This window comes from Chiloscyllium punctatum, chromosome 33 (genome assembly GCF_047496795.1).
Source record: "Chiloscyllium punctatum isolate Juve2018m chromosome 33, sChiPun1.3, whole genome shotgun sequence".
NCBI classification, from domain to species: domain Eukaryota; kingdom Metazoa; phylum Chordata; class Chondrichthyes; order Orectolobiformes; family Hemiscylliidae; genus Chiloscyllium; species Chiloscyllium punctatum.
In genome coordinates this window covers 9,920,442-9,944,463 of record NC_092771.1, presented here as the reverse complement: position 1 = coordinate 9,944,463, position 24,022 = coordinate 9,920,442, and the positions used below count along the sequence as shown (strand labels likewise).

Sequence of the window (24,022 nt, the reverse complement as noted above, 5' to 3'; positions counted from 1 at the left end):
AGGTAGTTTTCATTATTGTAGATTTTGACTTGCCATGAAAAGAAAGAATGACTGTATAATTAATGGGCAACTTCGTGGAATACAGATCGTCTGTTGAAGGTAATAGTGAATGGACATTATTATTTTTAATTAAAAATTATCTTTAAAAATGTTGAATGATTATCCCATTTGTAATATATTTGTCTGGCAGATTGTTCGAAGCTATGTTGAAATCCTAATTTGTTCATTGCTAATCATTGTCTGTGAAATTGAAACCACAGAGGCAGATTATGTAAACATATTTAGTTGTGAAGGTGAATATAGTCCTTGATCATACCAGACTTGCATTTACTTCAAATGACTGTAACATGGTTGTGCAAACCTCCATTTCCAGTTTCTAGAAAAATGACTTGATTTTACATTGTATTATCTTCTGATTTGAAGCAGGACAAGAGTGGACAGTGGATGTTACATTGTGAAGTGTTACAAGTAAAATTCCTTTTTTTTCCTGAAATGCTGAAAGATAATGCTTGACGTAATCTCAATATATAACTTCTTTATTTGTACAGTTATGTAGTAGGTCATTTCAAATACATTCTCAGCTCTAACCATCTTCTTCTCCCTCACAATTTATTCAGTAACATCCTTGCTGTTCAATGTCTTTAAACCTATACTTGTGATTACTCACAACCTAAATAACGGTCAAAACTGTTCTAACTAATTAGTATGTAGCTAAACAGTTTCTTCCATTGGCGGTCTCTCTGAGCTAGGAGGGCAATTGCCTCCGAGTAAGGAGAGACAGACACTGCAAGAGACAGGAGCGATGTCTGTGAAGATAAATGAAATGGAAAAAGAAAATAGAAACGAAACAGTATGAAAATGTAAATCCACGTCCCATATCAGCAGTCAGTCATTTATCCGTCTGTGCCAGTCTGTAGTTAATGAGGGGTTATGAGCCGCCTTGCATTTTCTTCTTGATATCTCATCAGAATGCAAATAATTCTTTGTCAATGTTCAAATGTGATGTATGCAAATCATTGCCAAAAGCCTGCTTTTTTTTTTGAGAATCATGTGCATGCCACATGTTATCATATAAAGATTGAATTTCAAGCTCTAAACATTCAGCCACAAAGTAGGGGATCAACCTTTTATGCAAACAATATTTTTGGGTAAGTTGAAATCTACCCTTGCCAATTTCTTTTTCCAGTTCCCTTAGCTTTGCTGACTTCACCCCTATCTCTTGCAGTCTCTGACTCTCCTTACACAGCAAAAGTGAGGACTGCAGATGGCAGAGATTAGAGTCGAGAGTGTGGTGCTGGAAAAGCACAGCAGGTCGAGCAGCATCCAAGGAGCAGGAGAGTTGACATTTTGGGCAAGCACCAGGTTATAGTCCAACAGGTATATTTGGAAGCAACTGTTGGATTTCTGATGAAGAGCTTTTGCCCGAAACGTTGACTCTCCTGCTCCTTGATGCTGCTTGACCTGCTGTGCTTTTCCAGTACCACACTCTCAACTCTCCATACACAGCTGCCATATTAAAGACTACCAATAAACTGAGCCAAGCATGTTTGTTAAATTTGTATAAATAAAAAAATCTTCTTTGAAAAAGACATGAATTTCTGTATACTAGGTCAGTTTTATAAAATCATCAAAAACAAGAGGCAGTTATAAAACTTTATTAAATGTAGCTCTGCATTTTCACCATGCAGAAAAGTTTACTACTTGGTGGCAGAATTGCACTGACCCTGTTTTAAAATCGATGAAAACCACTTTCTTCCTTTTCTTCAGAACCAAATAACTCATCCTAATCTGCTTCTTGAACAGCAGCATCATGTGTATCATTAATATCATCATTAGCATTCACGTTATCATCAGTCACATCATTCCACAACTAAGTATCTGTGACATCAAATAACATTGAATACCCCATATTTCATTAATTATTTGATGACTGTCTTTGTCTTTGTCTTTGTTGTGATATAATGCCAGGCCTCTACAACCCACTAATACAGGATTGCTCATGTTGAAGCATGTAACCTATCTCCTTTAGTAAATGTCTTCTCTCCTCTGATCATCTGGTCATTCCATATTTTTCTCATGTTGTCCTTGAAGGACATGTTCAGAGAGACAGCCAGTGGTTGAATGAACAGAGCTGATTTGACTACCTGGGACCATTGGGAATATCACTATTTTGCAGTCTACCTTCAGTAGCATCTGGATGAGAAGGCTTTTTCTTAAGTGATCTTCCTGTTCAGATACTCCAAACTTCCCTCAGCCACATCTTCAAGCCACCTTTATCTATTCATCCTTCATTGTGAACATAAATAATTGCTGATTTGGGAAGGCATTTCTCATGAATATCACTACTGACTTAGGTTTTGTCCTGTTGGACATTGTGGTGATCCCAGCTGATGGTAATATTGCAGAAGTCCCATTCCAGAAGGAAACCTGGCTTGTTAGGTCATAATTTTAATTTTTGCAGTTGGCTATTATGGTGATTAGTCACTGAAACATATTCAAACATGGCTGCAGATGTTCTTTAACAATAGAACATAATTTTATTGCACAAAGGAAAATAAAACTATGTATCTGAGATAGCTATAAACCTTGGTACAAGCAGCAAAGTTTCAATCTATTACCCAACACTGCCCTTTAACAGATATTCAATTCCAGAAAGATATCACTCCTATCTCAACACTGTATTAACCAGCTTCTCGTAGTTTCTTGCCTTAAAATGTGGAGACAGTTTTAATTCCTTTCCAAGTCCAATGGAATAAATCTTTCATGATTCTGTTGGTCCAATCTTTTTCTATTCTAACAACTTGAAGATTTCTATCCAAACTGTCTTGGTTTTGAAGCTCCATACTTTAAAACTCTTGGCTAGCCTGACTAGTTCCCCTGAACTAAAAGCTTGATACTCCTACCATTCTTTTTCCTTAACTGACTCCTGGAATTTCTGGACTGGGATCTTAAATCTTCAGTTCTAAAGTAATGATTTATGCTCTATTGTAAACTCCAGCTAAAGAAATATTCCATCTATCAACATGACAGCAGTTCTGCCAGGCACTTGAGTGCAGTCACATGCTTTCATAGAATTGACACACTTAGGTAACTCTTTCAAGTGAATGTCTAATCTGTTTAAAAGAAAGATGCCTCACAGAACCAGGGATGTGTAGGTTAGGTGCATCATATAGGAGTAAATGTAGAGTAATAGGGGAATGGGTTTAGGTGGGTTACTCTTTGGAGGTTCAGTGAGGACTTGTTGGGCTGAAGGGCCTGTTCCAACACTGTCGGGATTCTGTGATTCTGATTCTGAACTGACTTACATCCACCTGCCTTTATTTCAAAATCACGTTTTGTCACAACATATGCAACAGCACAATGTTAGCATTCATTTTGACAGGGTTAGAATACAAGACAGGGATGTACTACTGAGGCTGTATAAGGCTCTGGTCAGACTGCATTTAGAATATTGTGAGCAGTTATGATCCCCCTATCTAAGGAAAGATGTGCTGGCCTTGGAGAGGTTCAGAAGAGGTTTATAAGAATGAGCTGACAATAAAGGGCCTGTCAAACGAGTAGTATTCTGTATTCTCTGAATTTGTCTGTATTCTCTGAATTTAGAAGAATGAGGGGGAATCTGACTGAAACTCACAGAATACTGAGATGCCTGGGTAGAGTGGATGTGAAGATGTTTCCACTAGAGAGACTCTGATCTGAGGGCACAGCCTCAGTATGAAGGGATGACCCTTTAGAACTGAAAGGAAGAGGGATTCCTTCAGCCAGTGGATGGTGAACCTGTGAACCTCCTTGCCACAAAGGCTGTGGAGGCCAAGTTGTTAAGTGTCTTTAAGAGAGATAGAGAAGTTCTTGATGAGTAAGAGGTCAAAGATTACAGGGAGAAGGCTGGAGAATTTGGCTGAGAATCATTAGTCATGATTGAATAGCAGAGTAGACTCATTGGGCCAATTCTGCACCTATATCCACTGAAATATGATAAGCCTGTCATCAAATTTTTTTTGGGGGCCACTGAAATCTTGGTCTGCTGGCACAGTGCAAAACTGATTCTGTTCAAAAACTTGATGCACTATCCAGAGTTGCCTTGAAATCTGCACCACCTAATTTACTTTTGACTTGGATCTAGATTCGCAGTTTCTTGGTGAATTAGTGTCCATTTTGTTGATATTTGTTGACTTATTTTGCACCTACATCTTTTGATTGTGGCCACATGCTAACTTTCCTCTGTGCATTTATTTTGGGGATTTCCTTAATTATGTAGAGTTTCCTCCAAGCTCTAATTTTCTTTTCTGATTTCTTATGAATTCTGTAGCTGCTACACAATTATTTGTCTGCTCTGCAATTTCAACAGCTGTAAGTTTGAAGAGAGTTCATGTATTTACCATTTCTTTTTGATACTGGTAATAATAAACTGCAGGATTTGTAGTGCACATCAGTGAGGTGGTAGCCTTCTCATCATGTGTTAAAATGCTTGAACCCAAAGAGTTGAACAGTGTTGCTCTGAGTCAATTTAAAGTTCTAGAGTTCTGAGAGAGGTTGCTGAGGAAATAGCAGAGGCATTGGTTGAGATCTTTCAAGAGTCACTGGAGTCAGGAAAGGTCCCGGATGATTGGAAGATGGCTGTAGTAACCCCCTTGTTCAAGAAAGGATCAAGGCAAAAGATGGAAAATTATAGGCCAATCAGCTTAACCTCGGTTGTTGGTAAAATTCTAGAATCCATCATTAAGGATGAGGTTTCTAAATTCTTGGAAGAGCAGAGTCTGATTAGAACAAGTCAACATGGATTTCGTAAAGGGAGGTCATGCCTGACAAACCTGTTGGAATTTTTTGAAGAGGTAACAAGTAGGTTAGACCAGGGGAACTCAGTGGATGTGGTCTATCTGGACTTTCAAAAGGCCTTTGATAAGGTGCCACACGGGAGACTGCTGAGCAAGGTGAGGGCCCATGGTGTTCGAGGTGAGCTGCTGGGATGGATTGAGGATTGGCTATCTAACAGAAGGCAGAGAGTTGGGATAAAAGGTTCTTTTTCAGAATGGCAGCCGGTGACGAGCGGTGTCCCGCAGGGTTCGGTGCTGGGGCCACAGCTGTTCGCATTATATATTAATGATTTGGATGAGGGAACCGGGGGCATTCTTGCGAAGTTTGCCGATGATACAAAGTTAGGTAGACAGGCAGGTAGTACTGAGGAAGTGGGGAGGCTACAGAAGGATCTAGACAGGTTGGGAGAGTGGTCCAGGAAATGGCTGATGGAATTTAACGTAAGCAAGTGCGAGGTCTTGCACTTTGGCAAAAAGAATATAGGAATGGACTACTTTCTAAATGGTGAGAAACTTAATAAAGCCAAAGCACAAAGGGATCTGGGAGTGCTAGTCGAGGATTCTCTAAAGGTAAACATGCAGGTTGAGTCTGTGATTAAGAAAGCGAATGCAATGTTGTCTCTTATCTCAAGAGGGTTGGAATATAAAAGCAGAGATGTACTACTAAGACTTTATAAAGCTCTGGTTAGGCCCCATTTGGAGTACTGTGTCCAGTTTTGGTCCCCACACCTCAGGAAGGACATACTGGCACTGGAACGTGTCCAGCGGAGATTCACACGGATGATCCCTGGAATGACAGGTCTAGCATATGAGGAACGGCTGAGGATACTGGGATTGTATTCGTTGGAGTTTAGAAGATTAAGGGGAGATCTAATAGAGACGTACAAAATAATACATGGCTTTGAAAAGGTGGATGCTAGAAAATTGTTTCTGTTAGGCGAGGAGACTAGGACCCGTGGACACAGCCTTAGAATTAGAGGGGGTCATTTCAGAACGGAAATGCGGAGACATTTCTTCAGCCAGAGAGTGGTGGGCCTGTGGAATTCATTGCCACGGAGTGCAGTGGAAGCCGGGACGCTAAATGTCTTCAAGACCGAGATTGATAGGTTCTTGTTGTCTAGAGGAATTAAGGGCTACGGGGAGAACGCTGGCAAGTGGAGCTGAAATGCGCATCAGCCATGATTGAATGGCGGAGTGGACTCGATGGGCCGAATGGCCTTACTTCCACTCCTATGTCTTATGGTCTTATGGTCTTAAATAGATTGAGTAGCAGAGTGAGTTTGATTTCAGTGGCAAATGAATAGTATGAAGAATTTGGATTTTCTTGGCTAAATATCGGGGGGCCATTTTTTATGTAAGATTAACTGTTACTCTAGTATTTATGATATGATATTTAAATACATTCAAGTACGCATGGTGGCTCAGTGGTTAGCACTGCTGCTTCACAGCACCAAGGACTTAGGTTCGATTCCTGCCTTGGGTGACTGTGTGGAGTTTGCACATTCTCCCCATGTCTGCGTGGGTTTCCTCCGGGTGATGTGCAGGTCAGGTGAATTGGCCATGCTAAATTGTCCATATTGTCTAGCTGGATTAGTCTGGGTAAATATAGGGTAGGAGAATGGGTCTGGGTGGATTACTCTTCAGAGGATCGGTGTGGACTTGTTGGGCCAGATGGTCTGTTTCCATACTGTGGTGAATCTAATCTAATAACTTACTTACTTTAAAAATGATTGAAACTTGTAGAGATGATGTATGAAAGATAATTTACCCCTTTGTATTTTAGGTTAATGTGCTTCATTATTCTATAAAATTAGCCATGTTCTCCAAATATTGAGTCTGGGATGAGGAAATAATAAAATTTGTTTAATTTGAATGCACCCATGAACCATTTGCTATTTAACACAAAGTGCCATTCATAATATGTTGAATGCATTATTGACCTCTAATTATATCTCCTGCTGCTGATCTTAAAATTAAGATTCAAACATCATCTAGCTTGTTAAGCAAAAATTGTTGAATCACATTAGTTTAAGATTTTGCAGAAATATTGTTCTCAAATGGGATTTCTGAACTGGTTTGAAGCATAACAAGGTGGGTCAGTCAAGTGGAGAGGTTTCCTGAGGTGTAAAGGGCCCTGTTATGCATAATCTTTGCTGTTTGTCAATCCTGAAAGTAAATTATCGAATGTTGTGAGGGTGGTTAAGTGCTGAAATGGGATGTTTAGAAGGCCTACCTCAGTTATCTAGGACTATGGCTCAGTTGCTGAAAGTAATTAGGCTGTCTAGCACTCAGTCCTCTCATGATGGGTTTTGTGTGTCCTATTTCCCTTTTGTATTCCATTGACAGAACAACTGTCAGCTGCTATGGCCCTGTTGTTTGAAACTTGCTTCCTAAACTTCTTCACTATCCATTTACCTCTCTAAGGAACCTTTTTCTTTTGACTCAGCTCTCTCTCCATATGTTCATTACCCCATCTTAATTCCATGTATTGGCATAAATATAAATACAATATGATATGGTTGATATGTCGCTAGTGTAGGTGTTTATAAAAATGAGTGGGACACTGCCCTATCCCAGACCACTTAAATATCGTCCTTCTCTTGTTTGGAAATATCAGCAGCATCCAGTGTAGTTTGGCATAGCTGAGACCGTTTGTACACCAGTCCATATCACTACAAGTATTGTCAGCTGATGATAGGTTTATGAAAGTGGCTGTAGCCTTGAACTTATGATGAAAGCCTTGAGAGCTTCTTCACAGCTAGTGATGAAAACCACCATCAGTTGTAGGGCTAATTCTTAAAACTAATGAGCTGCTGTCGGAGTTTCTGGATTGTGCAAAGCAGTGAACTGGAGCCTACTATTCTCAGGGTTGTTTATTTGTTGTTGTTTATTTTGACATGATTATTACCTTTGCCTTGTGTTAGATTAGGAGAAAGTGACCATTTCCCATCGCAGTTGATCAGTGTGCCAGTAGTCATTGTTTTACCAGTGCACCAAGATGGGAGACTATTTGCTTTGCTCTTGTTTGTGTTTGCCAGACCAGCATCTAGTTCAACAAGATTTAAGTCATCTGACAGAGGGGAAGGCTGTCTGGAATACATACCAATATCTTTCTAGGATATGGAAGCTATGTTAACCTCTGATTTGTCAAATGTGATTACATGTGGAAACAGCAACCATACCCAGCTTAATCCATAGTCTCAGCACTCTGCTTTGAAAATGACAAGATGCCGCACTCAATGTGCAAAATGTCCCAACCAGTGGAAAAAACACACTCCTGACTCTGACTGTGGAAGCCTTGACCAAATGACATAGCGCATGATAACATCTTTAAAGTACTTGTGGCACACTGGTAGTGTCCCTGCCGCTGAACCAAGCTGTCTAGGTTCAACTCCCATCAGCTTGAGAGGTGTGTTGTGTCATATCAGAACAGATTGATTGATTAAGAAATATCCCCATGGTAACATCTTGCCCCAAACTCAGCTTTGAGTGTGGACATCCTTGGGGCGCTGGACTAATTGGGGAGGTTGACGTTAAAGCTATGCTGACTGCTTCTGTTCCGAAAGTCTTATCAAAGAAGAAAACAACTTCCATTTGAGAAGAATTTCCAGGATTTTCAACATTCTCAGTAGATAGCCTGCAGTGAGAATGGATTTATGACCAAAATGTATTTTACATGTTTGATGGGATGGCTGTAACCACTTCAATAAGGATGTTCTTTCATGTGAACAAATCATTATTCAAAAACTTAAAACAACAAATGCTGGAGATCACAGCAAGTCAGACAACGTCCATGGAGAAAGAGCAAGCTAACGTTTCGAGTCTCGATGACTCTTCATCAGAGCTCTCTCCATGGATGCTGCCTGACCCGCTGTGATCTCCAGTATTCGTTGTTTTCAGCACAGGTCCCAACACCTGCAGTAATTTGCTCCCTCGTTTTTCAAAAATACTGGTGCTACACCAGTAAAATCCATTTCCCATCAAGGCCAGCATCATGTCAGGCAATTAAGTGAGGGCAAGTAGAATCACAGATGGTTCGGGTAAGAATACCTTGAATCAATTCCTTGCGTGAAATATGCCTTCAACTGAATGATTTTGGTGGAGTATAATTCCTGAGTCATGGAGGTCTGCAATCCACCATGCCTTCTCCAGTCTCGTATTTTGCTGTAAACACTTGTGCCTCCTTTGGACCTATGTTTTGTTTCAATACTCATTTTTACCTTGCGTAGTCATTGTTGCCCTTCACCATTATCATATACTTTTCATGATTCTACTTTTCCATCAAGCCCCAGAGCTCTGCTCTTGGTTAGAATTAGCATCTTCCAGTTCTGACGAGTGAGTAGAAAGATAAATTCTGTTTTTTATACATGTGATATCTAACTAGGCTGCCTTTGAGTAGAATTTTCTGTTTTTATTTCAGCATTTAATATGTGATTTCCTGTGTTAATTTCATTCATAATTAGATATTCACAGCACAGATTTTCAATGTTACACTATAATCTTCAGAGCAATTTTCAGCTATTGTTCAACACGATTGAGGTGAAAAGGTTAAAATGCATTATTTATATTTGGAATTGTGATTAATGAATGAGATGAGGCATATCTGGATAATTAAGTTCTACTGTTAATTTGTGATCTTTGAAACGTGACTTAGGGAACTGTTGATGTTGGAACTTTCTGAAATTGCTGGATGTTTTTATATGTGGGCTGTGAACTTGGAGTGGTTTTATCCATAGCTTGTATCAAGTGAAAGGGTTGTTATAGGTTTTCAACAAAAAAAAATGGGATGTGCTTTGCTACATGAACTATCAAGCAGAGTTCAGTTTTCACTTGCTTACTTTGTTGAATTATTGCTTAGTTTCCCTGAACTGCCTCTCTCCTACTTGACAATAATACCTCATTTCAAACTAACTCCACTGAACTCCTGATGAAAAACTGTATTTCCCCTTTACTAGCAGCATTAAAAAGAAGAAATAATTTGATTTTATAGAACAACACATCCATTGTAAGTTAATGAATTATTTCTGATGTAGCCAAAAGCAGGCAATAATTGGGAAGCTAAGAATGAAATGAATGTTAACTTAAGCTTTATTTTGGATGCTGGTTGAGGGAATAGTGCTGAGAAATAAACTGAAAGAACTCTCTGTCCTTCAACTATTGCTGTGAGATCAATGGCATCCAATTGAAACAACAGAACAAAGAAGAAGCCTCCGTTTAATTGTTCTGCTTAACACTGCAGCATTCTTCAGCTTAGAATGTGTCTTTACATTTTGAAATGGTATTTGAACCACTAACCAAACCTGATCTTAGAATAAGAGGCAAACTAATCTAGATTATTGTTGGATTTGTCTCCACTAGTATCTATCTGACTCTTACTCGTACTTATCACAGAAAAATTATGGCTAATTTCAGTACATCGCGCTAATTGTGGTGTTAATGATAGCTTGCTATCTTAGATGTACTTTAATGAGTTCAAAAGCTCTAGCATCACACATTTTAGTGCTGCAGTGCACAAGAGTGCTTTGGCTTGTTTTAAAGCTTTTTGTTATGTTTCATGTTATGTTTAAAACTCTACTGCACTAAAGTTGTTTAAATTTGTGTCAACAATTTAGTAATATTTTTGTAGACTGGCATTATTCAGTTTAATTTAAGGTGTCATCAAGTGATGTCATGATGCATCAAAGATTGGGACAGGGGAATATATATAGGATGGATGCCTAACTTCAGCATTATGAATATACTGTTTTTATTAAGCACATTTAGACCAGCTTTAGACACCAAAATCTGAAAGAAAATTCTTTCATTTAGCTGCACAATCTTAACAAATTTCATCAGCTTTATTCTCAGTGCTTAATATTGTTTGTATATGGAGCCAGTAATACTACAATATCAAAGCTGTTGCCTCAGTTTTAAAAAGTTTTGTTTGCCTGATAAATATGTTTGATTCATAAAGTTACCTTACATAACAGTTTAAATTTGACATTACATGAAGTGCAGTTTCAGCATTAGCATGCTGCTTACTTTTTGTGTACTAGTTTTCTTCTCACGTTCAGCCCACAGTGCTGGCCAGAAGTAATATGAAGGAGGGGAGCCAAACATGCAACTCTTACTCTGTCTATACACAGCCTTTCAATAGGCAAATCCTGTACAGTACATCCTTGGGCTGACACAACTGTGTCCCTCACAGCCTTGGGCTAATGCTTCAAAGAAACTGAGGTTTTGTCCCCACACATGCAGCGTGCAAGTACACCAGCATGTGTCCACACTCTGATGCTCAAGAAACAAGATCCCAGAAATGGATCGGTAAACTACATTTTGGGAGATCAACCATTGTGAGCTCTGAGGTGGATTTGCTCTCCTAAGATATGGTGTATTTGGTACTTATCACTATTGTACTGCAATATTTTACATTGATGTGTACCCAGTGAATCACTTTACACCTGTCTTTGCTTTGGAGTTCATTTATAGCCCTGTTTCAATACAGTAATGAGTTCCAAACTGGTTTGCACAGCAGAAGTGCAATGTATTGGCATGCAAATATACTGGGCATTCGAGTACGCTTTGTGCTGCCTGAGGAAGTTAGGCTCTGTAAATTCTACCTTTCCTGATCCAGCTTTTTACTGAATTTTTTTTCTGTTTATATATTTACCGTATAATTGTATACAAAATTTATAATTACAAATCAATATAGAAAAACATCTATATAAACATTACAGGACAGAAAATTAATGCTGATTCTGAAAGCTAAGACCTACTCACGAGATAAAGCAGTGACCTATTCATTTGTAATCAGTCTTCAAGCACCCTGCTGACATCTGTGTTGCCAATGCAATCTCTACTGAATATGTTTTTGACCAGTTGGAGATCTTTGATTCAATAGTTTATATTTCCCATTACTTTTGAAAAAAAAATCCATTATTTTCAGTTTTTCCTTACTATGCTGACCAGTTTCTAGTGCTCTGTTCGTGATGGCAACTGAATTCAGTGAAATATGAGAAGTGAAATAACAGGCATTTCAGATTTTGCACATCCACCTCAGAATGTACTAGTATTCTCCTTCTCTTGAAAAAAATTTCAGAAGGTCTTTCTGAGCTCAGGAGTTTGCAATGTTGGTATCAGTGGATATGGATTTGTACCCTTTACCCTCTCACTCATCTGCAATTTTTCTTGGTGATAACTAAGACAGCTTCAAATAAAATGCAAGATTTTAAGGTAAAGTTTAATTTTCAAAATTAAGAACAAAGTCTTTGGAAGCTAGGTTAAGACTACCATAATTGAGTTAAATCCTTTAAACTCCAAATCAAATTGCTATCTTCTGATTTTCTAAAAATACCCACATTGTATACAGTCGATACTTCATTTAAAAAATGTCTACACTGTTGTACTGCTGCATTTATCATTTTGAGATACTTGCAGTTTGGATGGCGAAGAACACAACTTGTGTTTTTATTGAAGGAAGCAGTTGTAATGAAGTTCTCAATCCCCACTTGTATTGAAGGCTCAGCCCAAACATTAAATCAACAATAATAGATTGGTTTATGTGAAAATGCCTTCACATGCATCCAAACCACATATCAATCCTAACTTGAAACTGTATCTCTGTTTCTTCACTGTCGTTAGTTTAAAATCCCATAACTCCTTTCCTCATAGAACTATGGGTGTACACACAAGAGATCAGTCATGATGACTGCTCACAACTATCTTCTCAAGGGCAGTTAGGGACAAAGAGTAAGTACTGTCCTTGCCAGCAGTGCCCACATTCTGTTAACAGATTTTGGAAGATTGGAAAAGTGACCTTGCTGTCTGTAATCTTATGTTTTGCATTGGTGAATTAAACCAAATCTAAAGTTGAATACAGTATTAAGTCAGTAACTTCCCTTGCCTTTCAAATGTTGTTTTTTGGAAGCAAGGTCAAACATTCTGTAATGGAAGCTATTATGGACTATGTTTTTCAAACTCTTGAGGCTAGCTGGAGGAGAGCAGGGGCGGGGAGGTGGTGGTTAAGTGGATAGGTTAGGTGAGGTGGCTGGAATGGCTGAATAGTTCAGATAGGTATTTAGTGTTGTTGGGAATGTAGTTGGGGTGGTACAGAGATAATTTGGTCAGGGGTAGGTAATTGGATCTCACAATGGAAGTTGGGGGGTACATAAGGATGGGATAGGAGAGTAGTCCATGTGAATTCCTGGGATGCCTATTTGGAGTTTAGAAAATCAGTAGATACCAATTTGGTGTTCAGTTTAAAGGACTCAGCTGAATTATGATGGCTTTACTCTGGTTTACATGCCAATTACTTTACTTTTAAAAGGATTTTTTGTTGAACATTACTTGGGCAATCATTCAAGTAAGTCCTCTGGAATTGTCTGGAGTCTCCAACTCTAAATTAGATTAGATCAAACATCCTGGCAATTCCTATAGAGTGGAGTACCATCTGGACTTTTACAATTGTCTTTGTTTGTACATACTTTGATGGTTGGGAGACAAAGATTTGGTTAAGTGTGCCCCAAGGTGATCCTGTTTTGTGCTGTCTCCTGCCATCATGCGGCCTTCCAGCTTCCTAGTATATCTTTTGTGTCTTCCATCACCCCTTCCTGATGATATCAACCCCTGTTCCAGTATGTTTTTCTAACCATCTTACTGTGTTTCCTTTGGTTAAAAAGATAAAGATTTGATTTCAGTCTCAAAATAACGGATGCTGAATCAGTATTTTCACAAAAGTAAAATAACCATTCAATTCTGAAAATGTACGCTTTTAAGCTCTGAGGGCAAATAATAAAGGAGCAATTTGACTTACTCAGTTGGCCTAGGTCAATTACCTTGTATTGTGCGTTGGATAACACCCCAGTTGTTATGAAAGCATATTTGCTTAATCTCATGAATAACTTATTACATGATAATGTGTTGGGATGTTTGTTGGGCTGCTCTTTTACTTAACGATTTGCAACACTGTTCCAGATATTTTTAAATCAACCTGTTCAGACATGGTATAATGAATATCAGAGCAGATAAATCTTGCTCAGAGGTAGGGATACTACCACTGTACCTCAAGAGCCTCCTCTAAACATTATTATGTAATGCATAATACACATTAATAATGTGTAAAGTAATATTCATCATATCAATCTAACAACATAACTTCATGTTGGCTGAGGTTTGACCAAACTAGTTTAGCTGCAGATGACACTATTGTTAATTGAGAAGCCATGCCAAATCTGTCTTTAAAACATTACTTTGGTACAAGATATTGTTCTTCTCCTGCAAAAGTTGAAAAATTAAAGATACTTTCTTTTTAATACATTTTGCAAAAAACGATATGTAATGGCTGTACTTGATTTGAAATTTAACGTGCCCCTGCCTTCAGTTCTACAGTTCCTTATGTACTTAAATGAAGGAAATAAAAATCCTTCAATAGTAATTTTCTGTGAAGGCATGATCGCTTAATGCAAGGGAATTGTCTAAAAAATATGAACTAGTTCGCTAAGTTAACCATCAGTAATTGAACTCTGTAAGAGAAATGTACTTGGAAATAAAATATCTTTAAATCCGATGAAGTTACACAATTTTTGCAAGTTTTTTTTTGCATGGAAACCTAACTATTTTCAGGATAATTGCTTGAAGTAATTGGATGATTGCACCATATGGTGTCAATAGGCGATATATGTTGAAAGCTAGTCTAGTTACATTCGTCACTGTTCATCAGGAACTGTTTCATCAGTTTAACTGAGCTGAAAATGCTTACCCCCTTCCCCATTTTTTTTGTGCAAGTGTGAAACAGTTGCTTTTATTAAAAAAAAGAGCCATACTAGATTACAAAAATTGCACCCTTCTTAAATTTGATAATGGCCGAAACTTGAAGTGATGAAATTCGATTTTATCTTTGGTTTTTTTTTGGTGTGTGGTGCTATTGCAGAATTCAAATATCAGTCATCCTGCACTATAAAAACAACACAAATTTGCCAGGGTATTGAAATCAGGAATGGGAGGAAAGGGATTCAGGCACATCATTCCTTAACAGACAAGAGGCCACACACAGAGCTGCAAGGAACTTGTTCCAGCTAATTTGCAGTAAGTGTTGTATTAGAAATCCTCCTGCGCAGTTGGCGATTTTAACATCAGCATTCTGTGTTTAGTAAAAAAAATGATTTAACTATTGGCATCTTAAGTGAGTAACAATTGTTGTTTCCTAGCACCAGAAAAGAGGGCATTGAAAAGAGAAAAGGATCTCTGGGGGAAAACAGCATTGTGTGAAGCAGAGAGAAGCTTCTCCTGAACCCTTTTGGAAATTGTAATGGATGAAATCTGAACAGACTTGTAAGTGGGGTTTTCATTTCATTGTACGTTTAGCATGCTGAAATTTTCACAGCCAGCAATGCAATGGTATTAACAACAAATTGTACAATTCGAAATGTTTAGGAATGACTCTGTACCAGGCATAGAAATTTATTTTAATGCATGTATAAATCCATTTTTGACATTTAACTGCTTAAACTCTGGAATTATTGCTGTAGCACTGTGATTTACTGCTGGAAGAAAATAACAGAGCAAAGTAGCTTCTTTGAGAAATATTGGAGACATGCAAGAGAATTTCCTGGAAATTGCTGATAAATCCAACTGAGGTTTCAAACTTTATAGAATACCTACAGTAATTTAAAATGGAAAATGCTGGAAACACGCAGCTAATTACTCACTATCTTGAGTACACCCCCCTTCATAACTGAAATGCAAGACGATATGTTTGCTCCAAATCTGTTGTATAATATGTTGCACTATGAAGGCTTTCACTGATCTAAGCAGAGAATTGTGATGATTCTTCAAAAGGCTTAAAAAAAAAATATGTCCGTTGATATAGCATCTCGAAATGACCAGACTGAGGAGCATTGATTAGTAAAGTATCCTGGACTGGACAAACCTGTTTTTTGATGGGAACGGCGCACAAGTTCAGAGGATCAGGTTGTACAGGGAGTATTAAAAGAGGATAAATATTCTTCACAATAGACATTAAAATTTATGAAATTGATATTATGTTCTCTGAAAAAGTAATAGCTTGTATTTTGTAAGGTTCTTTTAAGGGCTTGAATGTTTGAGTACTCCAAAATGACGTATTTCGTTGGGAACCACTGGTCCAATTATTTCTAATGTAAGGTATCATAATGGCTTTGAGTGAGTAATGCTATTATAGATAGAGAAAAGATGCACCAATCGTGTGACTAATCACAATTTTACATATGAGACATATCACTATGTACAGAAAAAAATACTTGAAGCTAATGAAGTTGTAATTTAAGGGATTAATGTTTAATGCCATAAAGCATTACAGCAATTTTTAGAGATTTCCGCCTTTATAGATAAGATGAATAGTGCACAGTTTCACCAAGCTTTGGCAAATAGAATTAAGGAGAATCCAAAGGGTTTTTACGAATATATTAAGGACAAACTGGTAACTAGGGAGAGAATAGGGCTTCTCCAAGATCAGCAAGGCAGCCTTTGTGTGGAGCCACAGAAAATGGGGGAGATATTAAATGAACATTTTGCATCAGTGTTTACTGTGGAAAAGGATATGGAAGATATAGAATGTAGAGAAATAGATGGTGACATCTTGCAGAATGTCCAGATTACAGAGGAGGAAGTGCTGGATGTCTTGAAACGGTTAAAGGTGGATAAATCCCCAGGACCTGATCAGGTGTACCCGAGAACTCTGTGGGAAGCGAGAGAAGTGATTGCTGGGCCTCTTGCTGAGATATTTGTACCATCGATAGTCACAGGTAAGGTGCCGGAAGACTGGGGGTTGGCAAACATGGTGCCACTGTTTAAGAAGGATGGTAAAGACAAGCCAGGGATATATAGACCAGTGAGCCTGACCTCGGTGGGCAAGTTGTTGGAGGGAATCTTGAGGGACAGGATGTACATGTAATTGGAAAGGCAAGGACTGATTAGGGATAGTCAACATGGCTTAGTGCGTGGGAAATCATGTCTCTCAAACTTGATTGAGTTTTGTGAAAAAGTAACAAAGAGGATTGATGAGGGCAGAGTGGTAGATGTGATCTATGTGGACTTCAGTAAAGAGTTCGACAAGGTTCCCCATGGGAGACTGATTAGCAAGGTTAGATCTCATGGAATACAGGGAGAACTAGCCATTTGGATACAGAACTGGTTCAAAAGTAGAATACAGAGGGTGGTGGTGGAGGATTGTTTTTCAGACTGGAGGCCTGAAACCAGTGGAGTGCCACAAGGATTGGTGCTGGGCCCTCTACTTTTTGTCATTTACATAAATGATTTGGATGTGACCATAAGAGGTAGAGTTAGTAAGTTTGCAGATGACACCAAAATTGGAGGTGTAGTGGACAGCAAAGAATTGCCTCAGATTACAACAGGATCTGGACCAGATGGGCCAATGGGCTGAGAAGTGGCAGATGGAGTTTAATTCAGATAAATGCGAGGTGCTGCATTTTGGGAAAGCAAATCTTAGCAGGACTTATACACTTAATGGTAAGGTCCTAGGGAGTGTTGCTGAACAAAGAGACCTTGGAGTGCAGGTTCATAGTTCCTTGAAAGTGGAGTCGCAGGTAGATAGGATAGTGAAGAAGGCGTTTGGTATGTTTTCCTTTATTGGTCAGAGTATTGAGTACAGGAGTTGGGAAGTTATGTTGCGGCTGTACAGGACATTGATTAGATTAGATTACTTACAGTTTGGAAACAGGCCCTTCGGCCCAACAAGTCCACACCGATCTTACACTGAAAGACTGGAGCGACTGGGCTTGTATACCCTTGAATTTAGAAGACTAAGAGGGGATATGATTGAGGCATATAAGATTATTAAAGGATTGGACACTCTGGAGGCAGGAAACATGTTTTCGCTAATGGGTGAGTGCCGAACCAGAGGACACAGCTTAAAAATACGGGGTAGACCATTTAGGACAGAGATGAGAAGAAACTTCTTCACCCAGAGAGTGATGGCTGTGTGGAATGCTCTGCCCCATAGGGCAGTGGAGGCCCAGTCTCTGGATTCATTTAAGAAAGAGTTGGATAGGGCTCTCAAGGATAGTGGAATCAAGGGTTATGGAGATAAGGCAGGAACAGGATACTGATTAAGGATGATCAGCCATGATCATATTGAATGGTGGTGCAGGCTCGAAGGGCAGAATGGTCTACTCCTGCACCTATTGTCTATTGACCCGCCGAAGCGCAACTAACCCAGACCCATTCCCCTACATTTAGCCCTTCACCTAACACTACAGGCAATTTAGCATGGCCAATTCACCTAACCTGCACATTTTTGGACTGTGGGAGGAAACCGGAGCACCTGGAGGAAACCCATGCAGACACTGGGAGAATGTGCAAACTCCACACAGTCAGTCGCCTGAGATGGGAATTGAACTCGGGTCTCTGGTGCTGTGAGGCAGGAGTGCTAACCACTGTGCCACCTGTTGGGATATTGCGTGCAGTTCTGGTTTCCTTCCTAACGGAAAGATGTTGTGAAACTTGAAAGGGTTCAGAAAAGATTTACAAGGATGTTGCCAGGGTTGGAGGATCTGAGCTACAGGGAGAGGCTGAACAGGCTGGGGCTGTTTTCCCTGGAGCGTCGGAGGCTGAGGGGATGACCTTATAGAAGTTTACAAAATTATGAGGGGCATGGATAGGATAGATAAAGTTTTTTCCCTTGGGTTGGGGAGTCCAGAACTAGAGGGCATAGATTTAGGGTGAGAGGGGAAATATATAAAAGAGACCTAAGGGACAACTTTTTCATGCGTGGTACGTGTATGGAATAAGCTGCCAGAGGATTTGGTGGAGGCTGGTACAATTGCAACATTTAAGAGGCATTTAGATGGGTATATGAATAGGAAAGGTTTGGAGGGATATGAGTCGAGTGCTGGCAGGTGGGACTAGATTGGGTTGGGATTTCTGGTCGGCATGGACGGGCTGAACAGAAGTGTCTGTTTCCGTGCTGTACATCTCTACGACTCTATGACTCTAAATATGTGTTTTTTTCCCCTTCTTTAAAAGCTATGCTGTGTCCAAATTACTCCTAGGAATATAGAGACAGGGTAAACCATTCAGCCCTTCATGTCTGCTTTGGCATTCTAGATTATGATGACAGTCTGTTCTGCTATAACATGTGTTTTTTCAACGCGATTTGGCTTTAACGCGATTTAAAGAATTTAGACCGCTATTTGTAAACTTTCCTCATCTGTATGTGCTATAACGCGATTCTGACCCCATTAATTGAAATGTTGCGCCTTTTGCACGACTTTCTTGGGAGATTGCACAAGACCTGAACTATCAGAACTGACTGTATTTGACCATAAGACTTAGAAGCAGAAATAGTCCACATGGCTTGTGGAGTCAGCTCCATCATTCAGTGAGATCATGGTTGATCCGACAATCAGTCTGCCTCAATCCATGTTCTTGTGTTCACCCCATAATGTTGACATTATTAAGTAGAAATCTATCTATCTCTATCTAGAACATATTCAATGACTGACCTTCTTCAGCCCTCTAGGATAGATAATTCTAAAGACTCATTGCTCTCTGAAGAAGTTTTTCTTTTCAAATGTAAAGGGCTTGTCATTTTTTTCTGAGACTAAGGACTTGTACTATAAAACTAGCTGTGCTCCTAGCTCACCTATTCCATTACTGGCATCTTCCTGACAATGTGGAAAATTGCCCATATGTGTCCTATGCACAAAATGTAGGACAAATTTAGCCCAGCCAATTGCTTTCCAATCAGATTATTCTTGTCTTTAGCAAAATGACAGTCCTATCATTAGGCACTTAGTCAACAATAACCTGCTCACTAGAGCTTAGGTTTTGTTCTGCCAGGGCTGCTCAGCTCCTGATCTCATTCCATCCTTAATCCAAATGTAGATGAGAGTGATTGCTCTTGACACTGAAGCATAATTTGACTAACTGTCACATCAAAGAGACTTAGTGAAACAAAATAAATGCGTAAAGGGAAACCTCACCATTAGTTGGAGTCATCCTCCTCCCAGAGGGAGATGATCGTGGTTATTGGGGGTCAATCACCTCAGTGCAGGCATTGCTGCAGGTGTTATTCAAGGTAGTGACTCAGGCTGAACTATATTCAGCTGTTCCACTGATGACCTTCCTTCCATCATAAGGTCAAAAGAGGGAACATTTATTGGTTGTAAAATATTAGCACCATTCACAACTCTTCTTATGTACTCCATGTCTATATGCAGGAAGATCTGGACAATGTTCAGCCTTGGGCTGATAAGTGGCAAGAGACATGTGTGCCACGTAAGTGCCAGACAATGATGTAATCAGCAATAACTTGCTAACAAGTATGATTGTCGACTTAGGAATTACATATCACTGGTCATGGATTCTGTAGGCCTTCACGTGGCTGAACCTCAATCCTCTAACGACATCTCTGGCCATACATTTGGGAGGTGTTTCCGGAGGTTGGCTTTGGTCCTTGGCCTTGCATTTACTGACTCCCCATTTCCTTTTCATACTTCCTATTGTAAACTGCTGTTCTCAGAATTATGTCCCTTCAAACAGAAGCATCCTCCAAATTGGTTTCTTCTGAACAACGCCCTCCCATGCATTCACATCTGTGTTGCATTTCTTAAGTGAAAAGTTCAGGGAGTCTTTGAAATGCTGCTTTTGTTCTCCTCTCAGTCGGGTGTCTTCTTTTGAGCTTAATATCTCCTAACACCTTTGCAGAAGCATACCAAAGAATTGGCCTCCGCCTAGACCTCAGACTTGAACCCTCTACCAGCCTGTACCAAGTTAAGTTCCAGTTCATCCCTCCATTGATATCAATGGAGAAATACTCCTGAACATAGAACATGTCCCTTACTTGGAAAGCTTCCTCTCATCGAAGGCTGACATCGATGTGGAGATTCAACATTGCATCTAATCTGCAAGTGCCTCCTTCATACATCAAAAGATGAGAATCTTCGATGACTGTGGCATCCGTGCTGACACCAAGATCCTTGTGTGTAAGGCATTCATCCTTCTGACTCTTCTACATGGCTCTGTAACTTGGACTATGTTTAGATGCCACTTTGAGGCTTTTGAGAAGTGGCATCAATGCTGTTTGAGATGAATTCTCAACATCAGCTGGTAGGACAGACATACTAGAGGGACTCTAGCCATCTCCTCTTGAAAGTCTTTGGCATTATCATCACTAATTCCTCCAACATCAACATTTTTAGGCTTGCTATTGACCAGAAACTGAACTGAATGAGTCATATAAATACTGTCTTCAAGAGCATGCCTAAGGCTAGGAACTCTGTGGCAAGTAACTTATCACCTAATTGCCCAAAGCCTATTCCCCCACCATTACAAGGCACAGATCAGGAAATGATGGAATACTGGCCACTTGCCTGGACAGGTGCAGTTTCAAAGCAATCTGGATAAAGCAGCCTGATTTAAGTCCCATCCATCACCTTAAGCACAGTTGCACAGTGGCATCATTGTATCAGTGTGCACCACAGCAGGACTCCAGGGTCCTTTTGAAGGATGAGGGCAGTAGATGGATTAGAACACCTTTACCTGAAAATTCCCCTCCATATCCCACACTCCTCTAACTTCTTGGTGGGTCAAAATCCTGGGAAACTCTTCCGAACAGGACTGTGGGTATACTTACACCACATGGCCTGCAGTGATTCGCCATCACCTTCTGAAGGGCAGCTAGGGATAACTGTGCTAATGATGCTCACAATCCATGAACAAGTAAATTGCTAATTGAATACTGTAACACAGACAGAGAAAGCTTTTAGCCAGATATGTATTGCTTCACACTGACAGTACAGTATTGGCATGTTAACAAGTAGCGGTTTTAATTTCTGTTCATAAATTGTGGTCATCCCTCTGATTTATTTGATTCGCACAGTGTATCTTGAGTTGGTAATTTTGGTTCACACTTATGATTTACTAAAGCAACTTTGAATATAGGTGTTTATGAACTGGGGATATTGTACACTTAGTGACAGAATAACTGTTGCTTCATTACTGAATTATTTATACATATTTAAATATAGGTGTATATATTACTCTTGGTTAATGGGACTCTGTCATGATGAATCAAAGTCAAGTGACTTTAAAATATATTGCCATTACAATGTTTACTTGCAGCATCTTCAGCATTAAGTCTACTGAACACTCATTTGAAACATCTGAATAAGAAAATTACTGGATCACAATGCTCAACAAGCAAAAATGCATTTTTCCAAAACTGAAAACCTCTTCAATGACACATTTTTGACAGATTTAAGTATTTACTAGCAATTGAGTATAATAATCATGCCTAGGACTTGCAATATATCTTGAATTTAATTTAGAGTCGATGATTATTCATAGGTCACAATGTATCCAATGAAGAATGAAACTGGGGTGGTGGTAGAACAGGCCAAAAGGCCACATATGGTCCATTTCTGCACCTATTTCTTACAGTATTACAACATAACCTGTATTTACAACAAAACACCTGGAAGCTCTTTATTAAACTCTTGTTGTCAATCCTGTTAATGTGAAAACATCACCCATAAACCGCAGAACAGTTTTGAGAAAAAAAAACTGTACCCTCTCTAAAACGATTAGGTCTATTTGCAAAATAAAACAGGAAACGAAACCGTGAATTAAGGGAGTTATCTGTTCTGGTAACAACTGATTAGGATTGACGTACATGATCAATGACAATAAATTAAAATCTGCTTCACTTAGAGAGAATGCTCCATTACAATGAAAATGATTTTCAAAATCATTGTCACATTTAAAGATTATCTTTTTGGAAATCTAATTCTGCGATTGGTTAAGGAGGCCTGGCATCAGTAAAAAAGGAGAATTGTATTAAATCTCAGTATGTGCTTGGCACTAAAGTCTTTGTAACCCGCAAATGGACACTAAGTACCCTGTGGCGAACAAACACTGCACCAGCTGTGTTGCTTAGAGGCCTTAGTTGAGCTTCTTCAGCTGCTAGATATCACAGTTAATAAGTCATTGATTGTTGCTGTCAAGATGTGTTGGGAAGTGGAGATGTCTGAAGGGCTGCATGCCTTTTCTGCAGGTGGTAGAATGTGCAAGACCACCAGAGCTGATATTGGTAGTTAGTGCCCTCAAACTGTGTAAGGGATTCAGAAAAGTTGAAATTGGGGGAAAAAAAACACCTGATAGACCTGAAACTGGTTTGAAAAGAAACTGGAAAAATTATATCATTTTGCTTATGAATTCATTCAGATGTCTCCATAGGCCAATGATGATTAATTATTAGTCTTTTCCCTATTAATACCGGGCATCACAAATTCTTCTGCTTTGCATTTTACTTTTCTGACATTTCACTTGGCGAGATAGAATATCAAGTATGGTAATTGATTAAATGCCAGTTGTACAAGTTTAAAAGTGTTACATTTAGCAGAAATCAGGAAGCCAGAGGAAGTGCTTCTAGGTATAAAGAAAATAAGCAGATTTCAGTGAGGCTTTAAAGGCTGTAAAATTATGTTTGAGAGGCAGCGCAGGGTAGGAATACAACATGAATGTTGAGCTATAATAGTTTTAAGGTTTCTGCACTGCCATGCTCCCCAATCCTGATTCCTGTCCATAGATGATGGGAAATGTAGAGGTACGTCGTTTCATGTTATTCTTCAGATATCTCTTGGCAGAAATGTTTTCCTTTTAAAATAATAAACCTTGTTTATTCATTAAAGACTTAAGTAGTTCATTTATTGACAATCTGCTATAGTCGGCACAATATTGCCATGTAATGCATTAGAAAGTGAACATTTATGGTGCTCTAGGCCAATTGTATTAGACTCAGATTGATTTGCATTCAAAAATCTGTAGTTTCACCCATATAAAGTGTGAATATTTTACAAGTTATTGCATGAATAATTAGTTTTTCCAGAACTAAAAGAGATTATGATGGTCTCTTTGGCAGCACTAACAGTGTTCTCTGATGTGTTGGGTATGTTTGTGCTTAGCAAATTATTTTCATTGTCATGAAAAAGTTTGCATTAGAACTGCAAGAACTGCTTCATACTCTACAAACACTGATCCATCTGACATTTAAATAACTCATGCTTTGGAATGTGACCTTCATTGTTTTACTGCTGCAGAATGACAAAAAGGTTTGATGGGCTTTATATATAGCAAGCACATTTATTTTACTGTAGACAATTTGACAGTACAATGCAATAATTTTAGCCCCAATTTTTAATTGTAAACGTTTGCCACTGTTGTTTTAAAAATAT

General features: G+C 39.1%; 1 protein-coding gene across 9 annotated transcripts in view; it reads left to right on the top strand.

The window, feature by feature from the left end:
• Window positions 1-24,022, top strand: part of peak1 (pseudopodium-enriched atypical kinase 1) — a 227,468-nt gene that overhangs the window by 131,796 nt on the left and 71,650 nt on the right. For 5 of the 9 annotated variants that reach the window (XM_072552931.1, XM_072552935.1, XM_072552928.1 and 2 more), the window contains exon 3: window positions 14,999-15,122. The exons of 3 other annotated variants lie outside the window; for them this stretch is intronic. The gene's annotated coding sequence lies outside the window, so the exon portion shown is untranslated. Of the gene's footprint in view, window positions 1-21; window positions 100-14,998; window positions 15,123-24,022 lie in introns of all 9 variants that reach the window. One more of the 9 variants, XM_072552929.1, reaches the window with a different exon arrangement.